Source organism: Suncus etruscus, chromosome 3 (assembly GCF_024139225.1).
Source record: "Suncus etruscus isolate mSunEtr1 chromosome 3, mSunEtr1.pri.cur, whole genome shotgun sequence".
Lineage (NCBI taxonomy): Eukaryota > Metazoa > Chordata > Mammalia > Eulipotyphla > Soricidae > Suncus > Suncus etruscus.
In genome coordinates, this window is record NC_064850.1 from 166,979,540 (window position 1) to 166,995,756 (window position 16,217).

The window sequence follows — 16,217 nt, forward strand, 5'->3', positions numbered from 1 at the left end:
CCTATTTTTAAGTTTTCCTGACTTTTCACTTTTTCATGATAATACATAATGCATATAATTTTTCTTTTAATATAGTCATCATTATTTAGTTTTCTCATCCTAAAATGTAAGTAGTACTTGGGCATGCATTTTCATTTTTTTCTACTGATATACAAGGGTGTTGATTTGTGCTTAGTGTGTATTAGATGGTTATGAATCTCTCAGATAAAAATTAATAAAGATAGAAAATTTTTCTTTAGAATAAAATAAATTTCATTTTTTTGGAATTAAAGATTCATGTGTTTTTCTTTCTCCATCTAAGATCTATATTTCCTACATAATTCTATATATGATATGATTTTAAGGCCACTTATCTAAGATATTCTATTTAACTTGACCTATGTGCCTCTTCAAAATACATTTTAAACCAAGTGTGGCATAATTATTCTAGAATACACGAGCTCTTGACTAACTTTTAAAAATTAGTATCATGATACGACTAGACTACCTATTAAACATAAAGTTAAACAATTGTTCAAAAATTAGTATGTCTTAGTTTTTTTATGCTTTTTAAAAGACATTTACTGCCATCCAAATGCTGATTAAACCCTGTTTGCTAGATAGTTTTTTTTTGGGGGGGTAGGGTGGGCACACAGGGTGACGCTCAGGGGTTACTCCTGGCTATGCGCTCAGAAATTGCTCCTGGCTTGGGGGACCATATGGGACACCAGGGGATCAAACTGCTTTTGGCCCTAGGCTAGCACTGGCAAGACAGACTCCTTACCGCTCCTGGCCACTGCCCCAGCCACGATAGTTTTTTTTTTCCTCCAGCTTTGTAAAGGTGAATGTCTTGATGTACAATCACTATTTTCTTGACTGTTTCAATGTACTACAGTAAAGACCAGATCTGCTTCAGCGAAGTAGTATCTACATGAGGTTGCAGTTCAGATATGGAAAGGTCATAATAGTCATTTTAAGAACTTCATGGAATGAAAACCATTGGGAAAAGCAGTAGTTAGAATTTTTGAGGTTGATGGCTAGTTTGCTTATGTCAAGTGACAGACAGGATGCAAATTTACAAAGGATGTGAACTTAGGGAAGGTATATCTAGTATACAAGTGGGCATAGATTGCATAGGATCAAATGGATAGAAAAGCGCATGAGGGTTGAAAAAGCAAATGTAAACAGTTTTACACCTTTTGAAAATATGACCAAGATTAAAATAAATGAAAAATACAGAAAAAGTAACTGATCTTATATCATTGCAATAAAGCAAAGAGCCAGGAAACATAGAAAAGATGAAAAGTTCTAACTTTTGTCCTGAGCTGTAATGAACTAATCAAAGGAAAGTGCATTGATTTAAAAAGAAATTTAAATTACCTTTATTAGGAGTGGACATGAAATCTGGAATCTCTGAAGAAAAGTAATAAAATATTCTAAGAGAATATTCCCTTTACTTTTGTTCTTAGCAACCAATGAAGGTAAAATTTAATTTGGATAGATAGATAATTGAAGATAGAACCAGATCTTTTATTTAAAAAGAAAATGTTTCACCCGTGAAGGGTGTTGTTCTTTTTATGACTGACACCTACCTATAATCAAGTTTTTGTAATCATGGTGCTTAAATAAAGATATTATTAAAAAAAAAAGAAATGCGCAAATAGCTGTATTTGAACGATGATAATATATTTAGGAAAATGCTCCTCATGGTAAAAGTGGAGAAAGAGCATCTTAAAAAGTTAGTGTTCTGACTTAAAGATCTACTTAAGAGGTCTATATGCCATAAGTGGCTGATAAAAGTAAAACAATATCAATAATATGCATCAACATATATATTAACAATATAAACCTAAGAGTATGACCTAAAGTAAACTATCACATTTAACTGGGATAGGTGAAAAACATATACTAATTATAGTCATTCTAATGGAATCCCAGGACTCAATATTAGAAAGAATAGAGAAGGCACACACTAAATTACTTAAACATTTAAAAACATGTATAAATTGGTGGTTGAGGTATACATGCATATATATGAAACATACATATGTATTTATATATATGTATATGTATGTATATATATATATATATATATATATATATATATATATATATATATATATATATATATATATATATATATATATGGTAGCAGTCTTGCTTGCTATCAACCTCAGTGCAACCAACCTCAATTCAAATCTCCAACACTACAGATGGCATCATATGGAGCCACTTTTAACTCAAGCTAGAAATAACCCCTGGCTTTTTTTAGACATTTAGGAGTGTCTAAAACATCAAAATAAATAAACAAAGAGACAAACAAATAAATATTCCACAATGGCACACATGTTTTAGACTTAGTTGGTTTTATATCCACAATGCCTAGATGAATTCATACATTCATACTGATGAGATAAAGAAGTCCTCTTCCCATCACACACATTATAAAAAGATAGTATGGGCCTTTTATTTTTAAATAGTAAAGAAGACAACCTAGATGGTACCAAACTAATCTCAAAATACAAAGATACTTTAGAAGTAAATGCTGGGAAATCTAACTAAGAAGTTACTTTCACATTTGCAGATTTATATTTTAGTAGAATATTTATGGCGATACTATTTTAATTACTCCAAGCTGGACATTCAAATGTCAATAGAATGACAATATTAGAATGACAATATTAACACAATGGGACACTGTATATTAATGAATGTATTTTGTGGGAAAGAAGAAAACAGGCCCAAAAGTTTTAGCTTATCATTATTCAATTTATGTATGTATTTAATCTTCATGTTATTGTGTCCTTATGTAAGACCTTGATATAAAAGATTGTATAGAAATTGTCTTGCTGACTTTAAAAATATAGGTACCAAACAAGGATAATATTGTGTGTCTAGGATCTAAGAATAGTTCCCAATTGCTGATAACGAGCACTGGCTCTAACAGTCAGCAAAGATAAAGGGACCTCAGTCTCATATCCACAAGAAATTTAATCCTGCCAACAATCAGAATGAATGATAATAGCAGAAGCTCAAATCTATAAAAATAAGGTACTAATGCTGGGGAAGAAGCAATATTGGTGTTTTGTTCCCAGCATCATTATTATTTGCACTTCTGATAAGAAAATTCACTTGCTTATAATAATGAAACTGATCTAGGGAGAAAGATAATGAAAATGAAACTGATCGAGGGAGAAAAATAGGTATCATATAAGAAGCAAAAATTAAGATTTGATATTAGTTGACACTATAAAAATGTGACTTTATTTGGATGTCCAAACAGTCTTTGGAAATAATTCCATATGAATAAAAATATGTATTTACATATATGTGCTTTTGTGTATATGTATTTATGAACCATCATCTTAATATGATCACAACATACAATTAGTCAGGGCATGTGACTTATAAGTAGGTAAGGAATAAATGTAAATTTTATATTTAGAAATTATGCTGTTGCCCAGGAAAAGCTTTTTGGATCCAAAGATAACTAAACCAGGACAATAATATCAACTAACTAGACTTTATCCCTGTTCATAAGAACAATTCTTAAGATTGTCAGAATTCTAAAAAGACCCTGTGGCTAGGTAAAGAGAAAAGTGTCCATATTCTTTTCTACCCTTTCAAACTTACATAGCCTCTGTCTAAAAATTAGAATTATTTGATATTACTTGTACATGTACCATTGATCTCTTTTTTAAATTTTGTTCACTTTTTATGTTTTATTTTTAACTTCCTATTTGTCTTCTTTGTTTCTCATCATTCCCCTCATCTAGAGAAAATGAATACTTTGAAGAGCATTCAAATGCATACAGTACTATTCTATACCATTCTCCACTTAAGATGAATGCCATATTTTGTATGAATTAGAAATAATAGTCTATAATTAATATTTTAAATGTATTAATATTAAATTACTAATTATTAAAGATGGAAAGAGGAAAGAAAGAAATACATTAAAGTAAAATACCTATTTCTCTGTTAGTCATGCTTGGTTTGTTTCGAGGGCTAGCAGTTCTACTTTGTATAGTCCATCTATTCAGACTCTACAGGTCTCCCCTCTACCTATTTTTACCACAGCTTCCACTTCTTTTTATCTCCCAAGCCCTGTGACATTGATGAAGTTGACAAGATGTCAGTTGACCCTTATTGATTATGTATGATCTCATTAGTAAAACCTCTACCCAGCATGGCCTAATCTTTCCTGGGAAGACTGATATATGAGGACCAGATCTTTGTCACCTGAGGTTAGGCAAAGGGAAAATCACTCAGTATATATCTGTGATGTTCAATGACATAATCCCTTGTGCTATCGGGGGGGCAACTAGAAATGCAAAGTACAAGGAAGTTATATGGGTCAGACAAGTAAACTAAGAAATTACTTTTGACTGTGAAATTATTTATTTATGTTTTGTTTGCTAAAAATGCATTTACTCTGGCAGCCTTTGGACATTTCTCCAAGTAAATAGCAATTTTAGAAATGGATCATAGAAGATCATGCTTGAACCATATCTGCCAAGATTCTTAGACTCTGAGATTTTATTATTTTTGGTCAAAGAGGAATGTTCTAACTTGCTACTGCTTAAATCTCCCTTTTCTTGAAGTAGTGAAGGTGAGTTGGCATCAAAATGTAGATAAGAATCACTTAGCACATGAGATGCTAAGGCCTAAGAAACAGGAAACTACTGAAGCTCAGATCAGGATTTCAGTTAACACCTTATATAAATTATATATCAACAAAAGCTCTCCTCTTCCATCTGAAAGATACTTTTTCTGACTAGCAGCATCATTCTGAACAATTTCTTTTCTTTTTGGAAGGTCTTTGCATGATCTACAACCTGGGCAATCAATCAGTCTGAATTCTGAGCTATAAGTAATGTTTTATCACGGGGAACTTTTGTTATAAAAAGTATTGTCCAAATAAGCTACAGTTAGTACAAGAATCAAAGTACTTACCTTGCACACTGTCTACTTGTTTGATCGACAGAACCACATGTGTTGCCCTGAACAACATGAGGAGTAATCTAAGCACAGAACCAGAAAGCTGTCAAGGACCACTAGGAGTGGTCCCAAAACAAACAAACAAAAAAAAAACAACAAAAAATCCCAAACAATTGATTCCCCTCCATCTGTTTAACTGTGAGAAGGCAGTGACTAGGGGAGGAAGGTGGCATTTTGCAACTATATTCATCTCTGAGGAAATACATTAATCTGTTGCTTTCTTCATGGAGGAAACAGAGTACAAAACATTCTTTTAATCATGAAAAGAGGGTGGCTTGTTCAAACTTATTCCCTGTTTGGTGACTTAAAAAAGAAAAAAAAAATTATCCCCAAAACCTTTTTTCCTCTACTATAATAGAATACATTTACTGTCAATCAAAACACATAAAACTACTTTTGTTTTAGTCATGCACTTTATTAGTAACCCCCTTGATGACTCTATCTCAGAAGAGTCATTAGTAAATATTGCTTATTAAATGTTGGGGCAAGTTGTCTAACAGAGTGGACATGCACAGAGCCATGGCTGCCGAATAAGCATTCTGAATCTTCCTGTGCACACCTCAGCACTACCTATTCATTAATAAGCACTGTGTTTGGTGCCCTTTTTAAAGTGATTGAATTATGGCTCTTTACAGCTCTATAAAAGCCTTTATTAATTTTGAGAAGCTGCTGCATCGTCTGGTCCTGTCCAGTTCCTGCCAAGAGGTTGAATTATTCATGTGGCTTCCCATTGGCTAAGTTGTGTTCTGAAAAGAACAGAAATAAAGCTCGTTGTTTTCCATAATAGTAGAGATGAAAGCAAAAGAGGAGTGTTTAAGGTAGAGATATCCAAACAACATCATCAGGACCTCATGAGGTCCTGGACAAGGTCAGGAGAAATTTTTAGCCAAACATGCTGGCTCCAAAACAGGGACAATAGACTTTAACATTGGTCCTACTTGTGAATGTTTGGCTATGCATGTTATCTCATTCATGTTAGCTTTCTGATGTTGCCTTTTACTATGAGAATAAAACAGGATGTTTTGTTTAAAGATTTTTTTCACTTATAGTACATTTTAGCCATACTACTTTATTTTTATTTTGAAGACCTCTGTAAAAGCATATACTACTTAAGTAGCTCTTCTATCATGTTCTTTGCATGGATTATAAGGGAACATCTTAGAAAGGTGCTGTTGTTAAGTGCTTTTAGGCTCTCAAGGAGTGGGTTTGTAAAACGAGACCTCTTTAGGTACCAACACCAGCTTTTACATTTTTCATGATAGATCTGCTCTCTTTGTTGCTGCAAGTTCACAGTTTGTAAGAAGAATATATAGTCATTCAACTTCCATTCGTCACCAAATTCTCCCACCTTAAGTATATGTGCATGCTTACATACACATATGCAAGTACATGAGCACACATACATACATGTACAGATAAATATGTTACTTTTGGTCCACATCTCAGCAATTCCCTAAGAATGTGACATCCAAAAGTGTCCAAATACCATTTAAGATCATCCAGTCTTACGTTTACTCTTTACTGCAGCCAGCTTTCTGCTTCCAAACTCTATATAAAATTCAACGATTCCATGTTTTATCCTTAGATAATTTCACCCAATCTTTGGTTCCATTTTGAATCTGGGGGATAGAAGGGGGCAAAAAAATTGAATGCCAACAAAATAAAAATATCAATGATATCTAGATCATCAGATTATATTCCATAGATGAAAGCATTAGTCTTGCCTGGCCAAGTTCTTTAATTTATTGAAACAAAATAAGAGTGCATAAAAAAACTTTAATAAAACTTTCAGGCATTTTTATATGATATTCATTGTTAAAAAAGCGGGGGGCATTGGTGGTGGGAATGTTGCACTGGTGAAGGGGGGTATTCTGTTTATGACAAACCTAACTTCAAACATGCTTTTAATCATGATGCTTAAAGACATTTTATATATATATATATATATATATATATATATATATATATATATATATATTAGAAAAGAAATAAAAAATAGAAAAAAATAGAAATAGAAAATAAATTAGAGATATCAAGAGAATTACTCTTGTCAGCAAAACACGTTTATTTATTTATATATTTTTTGGTTTGGGGTCACACCCGGTGGTGCTCAGGTGTTACTCTTGGCTCTGTGCTCAGAAATCACTCCTGGAAGGCTCAGGGGACCATATGGGATGCTGGTAATAGATCCACTATCCATCCATCCTGGGTTGGCTGCATGCAAGGCAATTGTCCTATCTCTGTGCCATCTCTCCAGCCTAAATAACTTTATTTTTAAGGTTTGGATTAGAGAGAGTCTATGGGAGGAATTCTCAGGAAAATAATACTTTATGAATGAAGAAACAGGAAAAGACATTATCATGATTTTTCCCTGAGAGCTCACATTACAAGAAAAAGTTGACATAATTCAAAGTAGCTGTGAAATGAAAACTGATTCTCAAAAAGAAAATTTAAGGAAAGGGTTTGGGTAAGAAGCAAGGTTAAATTTAGAGCAAAGGGAGAGAATTGTTGGGCTAGAAGGAGAAAATTACTATTACCCACACAAATGGCATAAAACAGGAAAATCTGCCTTGATGCTGAATTGAGAACATTGTGCTGAATTAGAGCTTTAAAACATTCTAAAAACTTTGGAGGAGGGCTGGTTTTAGTCTTGAGCCAAGAACTCAAATGCTGCTACATGAATACATAAGCACAGAGTGCAGTTTTACCTGGATTCTTTTAATACACCTCTTATCTACCTACACCTGGGGAAACTTTTCTGCCAAGAGACATGTAAATATTTAGAATTCATTTTAGGCCATGCAAACAGACAATGCCCAATAAATAAGAAGCATATGTATCTGTCCCATCAGATACCAGGACCTGAAAATGTGATTTCTGAGGCCTTATATGACTTGTAGTTCAGAAGTTCCCCCTCTCTTATTGCACACAACACACACAGATGCAGACACCCACCCGTACTCACTTGACACAGCTATACAGAGTTAAGGGCAATTTTAAAATTACACAGAAGTCTTCACTTTAAAAATTTTGTATTTGTTGTGAATTATAATAGTACTATGATTCATTGTGAATTATAATACAGTGTTTTATGAATATAGTACTCCAACACTACAATCCTAAAAAAGTATCAGTTTTCCCTCATTTATTCTGTTGGTCTCCCACCTATATTTCACACAGGGTAGGTTTTATACATTTTTGTAATTACTATTCTCAATAAATTCAAAGTTGCTTTCTCTAGATAATTTAGAATTATTTTTTTTTTTTTTTTTTGGTTTTTGGGCCACACCCGTTTGACGCTCAGGGGTTACTTCTGGCTATGTGCTCAGAAATCGCCCCTGGCTTGGGGGGACCATATGGGACGCCGGGGGATCGAACCGCGGTCCTTCCTTGGCTAGCGCTTGCAAGGCAGACACCTTACCTCCAGCGCCACCTACCCAGCCCCTAGAATTATTATTATATAGGTACTTACTCCAAATACTGCTGTCTAGGAAGCAATGATGAAGAGAAACAATAATTTCTTTTCCTGTTTTCTCCTTTTTCTATGAAGTCTCATTTCTCTTTCCAAACCTTTTCTGATTACACTTTCTGTAAGTTTCCATGTGCAACATTTCAATTTACCTATTTTCCTCTTAACCCTTACCCTTTCCGTGACCGGAAACTACTTAGAAGCTACTGTTTTCCCAAGAAACATTGCAAATTTGTCACTCTTTCTCTGGAATCTGCCACTTGCATGTGACCTATAACCCTTTCCCACTGTCCCATTTCATCCTGTGCCAGCAGCTCTGTGCTTTCCCGCAGAGATGAAAGGTGTGGAGCAAACCTCTTCACATCAGGATACTTGGTACAAAGAAGTGTGATTCAGGAACTTTTAACATATAAAAAATTATCCCCACTATTTGGAGTAAAGTCTAAATGATGGCAAGTTCCAGAGAAACTGGAGATGTTTGTGATTCATGATTTGCTAGCATGGAAAACACACAATCAAATGACAAATGCATCAGAACCCAAGTGACAAAATTTCTGGCAAAAAGGCAGAAGCCACATACATGCAATTTGAAGTAAAACCATTGCTGCTTGGTTACGACATTCTTCAGCTAGCAAAGTTGGGAAAATGATAAGGAGATTATTAGTCTGGAGAGTTCTAATACTGAGCATAAAAGCCATCTCAGCCAGTTCTGCTGGTTACTCTTTTGTGAATATATTTTATGTCAAAATTGAGCCCCGAGGGGAGAGCAAAAGCTCCAGCTAATGCTCTACATATATAGGATCACAGTTAATAATGTCTGAATAGTGCAGATTCTGGAAAGACAATTTGTACACCTAGTAGGGAAACAGAAAAAGTGTCCTGTGAGCACGTCAAGATTTTCCTTTCCATTTTCCTCTGCTCCAGAAATTGGAAGATAATAGCATGTTGAAAAAAAAATACTTTGAGTCTGTTTAGCCATATCTTAGTCAAGGTTCTTATGTGAAATAGTCTGCCCAGGAATGTGGGACTTGTAAGTTGTTGGAAGCAAGAGGGACAAAGAAGGCTGTTGGGCTTTAAAGGAACACTGAAAACCCATCAATTGAAACTGAAGAAAAGTCTAAAAAGATCGGTCTCAAAAAAAAAAAAAAGAGATTTATTTAGAACACATCCTATGCAAAATGGTCAGTTGTGAAAGGCTGAGGCAGCTTCAGATAACATTCCTCACCTCAGTGCTTTCTTCGTCCTCCAGAAAATCTCTAGGTAGACACAGAAATGGCTGCATGCACTGTTCTGCCGCCATGACTCCTGAGCTCGACAAGGTCTGCTGGCAACACAGCTCAGAGGAGACACCAGAAGAAAGGCACATTAAGAGGGAGCAAAGGACACCAGCCTCTTCTCTTTCCGCATGGCAAATCAATTCAGTGTCTTTCATTACCACCTGAGAACCAATGCACATACGAACAATAAACTCTAATCTGGTTGACAACAGTTTTTTAAAAAATGCACTGAAAGCAACTTTCAGCAGCCTGACATACTTTATGACACTTATTAAAAAGACACACTTGTAAGTCAATTAACCTGGCCAATGGTACCTTTTAACTTGTTTTCTAAGAGGAAAGGACTCTGCAAAAGGGCAAAGTTTCCATCTAGAAGAGTCTAAGTTGATTTCTTTGCCCTGAAGTAATGGCATTGGCCTGAGTTCCGCGGAGTATATGTAAGCTGGCAGTCACCACAGCCCACACATAAGAATATTAGACAAAAGGCCTGTGGGTGTCCTTCGGAGATTTTCAAACTTTATCATTCAAAGACAAATTGAGGTCTTACCTTCAAAGAAGAAAATGTAAGATACAGGGTAAAAACAAGGGACTTAAAATATGATAATTAGTAGCAAACTGCTCCTGAGTTTGTAGAAAAAAATGTATGTATTTGTTTAAAAACAACAACAACAACAACAAAAACAGGGGCCAGGAGAGATAGTACAACAGTAGGGCGTTTGCCTTGCAAGCAGCCAAGCCAGAAAGGATGGTGGTTCGAATCCCATATGGTCCCCCATGCCTGCCAAGAGTGATTTCTGAGCGCAGAGTGATGAGTAACTCCTCAGCGCCGTCAGGTGTGACCCAAAACCAAACAAACAAAAACAACAAAACTTTGTGTACTTTTCTTACTCATTCATGAATATATGTCCAAGTATATCCCTCTAACTTCTAACCCCCCAAAATCGTAAATAAATATGGTCTTTGCATCAAATCCTGTGCTTTACTTGCTTTGTTTTTTACCTTTTGTGATGCATAAAATATTTTAAATTTACTGCTTAATTTTTACTAGCTGAAAATGATGGCATTCAGTATAATCGTCTTAAAAGATCCATTTATTATAATTATTTTAAATGTGTGAATAAAGTTAAACAAAATAGTATTTTCTTTTAATTTTAAAATTTTATTAAGATTATTGAGATCATTGTGTATTTTAAGTCCTTCAGAGTTGTATTTCAGGTATATAGTGACAGTGAATTAGGGCCATTCCCACCACCAGTGTTGACCTCCCTCCAACAAAGTTTCCAGCATGCATCCTATAACTCCAACCTTAATCCCCTGAACTTCCAGTGTAACAGATCCATTTTAAGATTAGATTGTTATAGTTTTGGGTCTTTTGCTTCTATTGTTGTTGACTTTGGCTTGGGTTTTTAGTTTTGATTTTTTTTTTTTTATTTAATAGTAGCTTCTAACAATGCTTGCTAAGAGTATTTTAGTGGTGTAAAGCTTTTAAACACAAAGTTAGATGCATTTTGTTCTTCAGGGAACACTTTTAATTTATGTTTTTATTGGATGAAAATGAGAACAAGATTATTAGAAGGATATCTTTCCTTCCTGGGAGCCAAGCCGGGAGGTCCTGCCAGCATGGTCTTTGGCAGCCCTCTGCCATGCCAAAGGCCTCTGTAACCAGGCAGAGGAAGGGGTGCGGGACATGGGTCACCCCAGCACCCCTCTACCTCCTTCCTCCAGTACTCCAGAGCTTTGCCTGGCCACATGGCTGGGCAAGCCAGCGAGGTGGGTCCCTTGGAGGAGTTTATTGGTTTTCCTAGGCTTTCCCCATTTCCCTCCGAACTCCAAAGGGAGGGACTGGGGTGGGGGCTCTGACCTTCCGGCCTTCTGGCTCCGGAAGGATCTCTTTCCTTCCTGGGAGCTGAGCCAGGAGGTCCTGCCATCATGGCATTTGGCAGCCCTCCGCCATGCGAAAGGCCTCTGTAACCAGGCCTAGGAAGGGGTGCAGGACATGGGTCACCCCAGCACACCTCTACCTTCTTCCTCCGGTACTCCAGGGCTTTGCCTGGCCTCATGGCTGGGCAAGCCAGCGAGGTGGGAATAACAGCACAATAGGTTCTGGCATTAGGACTTACCAGGATATTTTTCTTATTAAACCTGTCCATTGTGAAACCACGCGCTAGCCCCCCTCACAGAACATTATGAGAAATATATGGATATCATTGTTTTTCATCTGCTTGCCATCCAGGCACTTGTTTTATTCCTTTACTCCCTCACTCCCATCTCTTGTTACCCCACATTTATCCATTTTTCTGTACTAATGATTTTTGTTTTGGCCAGGTTTTGGCCAGTAATTTTTTGGGTGGAGTCTGAAGCTTCAGCAGACAACGCATCAAGGCAAGGTTCCATGTTTATAGGCTTTTTGGCCAAGATAAGGTGAAGATGCAGCCTCGGCTGCCCTCCACAGCCTTCTTGCTCCTTCCTCCCCATCCCCAGGGTTATTCCTGGACAACTGCTCAGGGTCCCAGCAAGTGGGTTCCGGTGAGGTACAATTTAAAAGAGACCCCAGACTTCCTTGTTCCTGCAAGGGGCTGGGAGGGGACTGCTGAACTTTCAACTTCCAGCAATTAGGAAGAAAATGCCTCTCGGGGAGTCAGAAGCTTCAGCAGGCAACAAGGGGTGGACATGGCTTCATGCTCTCTTCGCATGTCCAAATCACAGACCAAAGTGGTGTCTCGGAAACACCCCCTCCCTCTTGACTATTTTTAAAACATAAAAGGGTCACGTGTATCTCCTTTGTATATCTCAGATGTATTCCCTTAACATCTATAACTCTTTTCGAATATCCTCATATAGTGATAATTTTGCCTACTGGATTTGTTATTTGATTGTTTGATTTTCCCCTTTGAGATCTGTTTTATAAGCCATACTGGTAGAAGAGTATCTCTGTATAGATTTCATGTATGTACCAAGTTACGGGGAATGTTGGACTTTATTCGTCAGCCCCCAGATGCACCAACAATATCTTGTGGCATTGCTTCTCTTTTGCATAGGCACTTTAAAATGGGAAAATAATAAATATACAAACAAGTTCTTATCTAATAGAGAAGGGAACACAAATTTGGTAATGTAATTAGGCCTTTTACCCCAAACATTGGCATAATGATTTGGCTCAGGCCTCAGAAGAATGGGCATCGCCCACACACACCTGAACAATGGATACCATCTATGGAAACAACCACAATTGTCTATAACATTACCAGGATCCAAGCCTCTACCAGGGAAGACCTACCACTGCTTTGGCAGTGACTTACTCCAAAGAGTGCTCCCAACACCCAGATGACTTAGCAACAGTCTGCATGCAGGGCAGATCACTCTGCATTTAATGGTATGCTGAAACTAGAGGATGCGCCACATCAGCCTGACATCGATGAAAGAAATGCACAGAATCCAGAGTCTTTAAATATAAGAATCTGATACCAACAATAGCTAAAGTGTGAAAATTTTCACCGGGACCTTGAGAATGACTTGAGTTGGACGGACTGGAACCCAGAGTCAGTCTTATGTCAATAAACTTCTGGGGTGAGGCCTTTTTGTAATCAGGTCAAGGATTTTTTTCCATTTTCCCCATTTTTCTGGACCTATGCAAACAAACCTATGATTGCCACTATCACACCTTTACTATAATTTTTTACTCTTATCCTTTAAGGAAATAAAATACAACTTACTGAACTTAAAACAAATAACTGTAGTAGAATGCCTGTCTCAAATACAGGCAGGGGATGGGAAGGGGGAATGGGGTAATGTTACACTGGTGAAGGGGGGTGTTCTGGTTATAACTGTAACCCAACTATGATCATGTTACTTAAATAAAAAATATATTAGAAAAAGATTATTGGTATCTTTTAGAGTAAATTTTCTGTTCCTAACTTTTGGTACATTCTTGTTATCCTGACTAAGATTAAAGAACAGGGATTGGAAAGCTCTGACAGGGACAGAAACTTACTTCTAATAAGAACCAAAATGAGAGAAAAAAAAAAAAAAACCCTGTCCACTTCATAGTTGCTACCTTACAAAAGGATAAGAACAAAAATGTAGAGTATGAAGAAGCATCTGGTTTTATGTTCTTAAAGCCCTTGGCTTCAGAATTAACAAGCAGATGTCAAAATTAAGACAACATGATCACAATGCCATTGTGCCTAAAATTTTAGATAACCTGTTATAGGAATTGAGGCAATAAATGGGATTTGTTACTCTTTTTGAAAATCATTGTAAGATATTATCGAGTCCCTACTAATGTAAAATTTTGGAACTAAATTAGTTGCTTCTAAAAAATTGATGTTTATACCCTTAATCTAAAGGGGAAAACCAACACAAAGTGTGCTTATTTGGTGGACTAATATTTATATTTATGCTGGTTACTAAGTTTTTTCCCCACCTTTCCATCAGGAAAATCAAGAAGTTGTTGCATGATACTTTAAGATTTCAATTACAAATTAGTTTCAACTTTTAGCTAATAAAAAATGTATTAAAAAGAATAAAATGCAAAGTTTTAATGGATCTCCTCCTGAAATTAATATTAAATGGTTATATGGATGATTCCAATAAAATGTAGACATTTTATGAAGAAATAAAATCTAAAATATAATCTTATAATAACAAGATGGAATACCAAAACAAATTCAACAAATTGATACTAAGGAAAAGCATGTAATAGACTTAATATATTCCAATAATGACTATACATAAAATACAGTTAATATAAACCCATTAAAAAATTTTAAAAATTCAAGTAAAATCAGCAAGAAATCTGAAGATTATTTACCATAGAAAAATAATTATACATGTACATTAAACATAAGTTCGGATATTCATAAAGCAAAAACAATGACTATTATAATTCTGTTTACTTACTAAATGTAGCTCATAGTTATCAAATGAAAGTATTCTACACAATTGGCAGATCATTATATTGTCAAAACGGTCTTGAAATTAATTGTACCATATAAATTTCTTAAATCATATAAAATTGGTCAGATAATTTCTTTTTTTTGTTTGTTTGTTTGTTTGGGGGCCACACCTGGTGACGCTCGGGGTCACTCCTGGCCATGTGTTCAAAAATCATTCCTGGCTTGGGGAACCATATGGGACACTGGGGATCAAACCGAGGTCCATCATGGTCAGCTGTGTGCAAGGCAAATGCCCCACCACTATGCTATCACTCTGGCCCCCCAAAAAATTGGTCAGATAATTTCAAATTAAAATATGTAACTATCTATTTAAATACCTACACAATTGAGCAAAGGTTTTCAATCAATTTGAATTATTTCAAATATTGCATTATTGGGAAAATCAAAATGGGGCAGCAAATTTGCATTAAGCATCCCCAGAGAGTAGAGCCTCTTAACAAAGGAGGATATGATTATGAAGTTTTATTATATTTTAACAATTCTGAAATTTAAAGGCAATTACAAAGAAAATTTAAGTGAACAAATTTTCAATGTGTGAAAATGGAATACATTTTAAAATATATAATTAAATAAATATAGCTAATTTACTTAAAACATTAGAATGGCAATAGGTCTATGGAGCATTGTTTTTATTCTATTATTTGAAGGCTTTCTTGAATCTTTATTGTATTAATAATGTTAAATACATGATCAAACATTTTCTGGTAATAAAAATCACTGTGAAAAAAATATACATAACACTGTACTTTTTGAATCCAATTCTTCATTAAAAAGCAGCTTTTGGTTTTTATCTTGATTGATTAGATCTATCTAAGCAACATTCTTTCATGCCCATTTCATTTAACCAGTTGTTGGTGTATCTTTGATTTTTTTATTTATAGAAAAAGGCACCATAATATAAAAATGTATCTAATTTATTTTGGATCATTAATGGTTGTAGAACATCACTATCAATAATTGAAATATAAACTGAACAAAATTTTAATGACTTTACAAGCTTTCCAACATTTTCTTCAGACATTCAGATCATGCTTTCCAGGCACTTATAGAATTAACAAAGTACTCAGATTCAGTGAAGTACTATGCCCAATGGTTTGTAATATGGAAAAACAATTGTGTAGAGAAAAAATATTAATAGAAATAAGCACCCACTCCTCAAAACTTTAGGAGAAAAATACTACTTTGAAGGGAATCAATAGGCTATATAAATTATAAAAATGCTTTCAAGATTTTAGTATATATCTGTAAAACTATATTGTATCATTGAATTGTGATAATGATGAAGATATTATAAAAGGACTCTCATGGGTAGTAATATGTAAATATCTGAGCATGATTACAAAGAATTACCATATGTTTCTTCACAACTTTAGACAAGTCTTCAAAGGTTACCATGAAGTTAAAAGTCAAAACATCTAGCACTAATGCTTGAAGAAAGTAAAAACAGTATAGAATGGCAAAATTGAAAACACAGAGATGCTGCTAATGATAGAGTTATACCTTTTGAAAATTTAGTTTTCAAAAATCTACATGAAC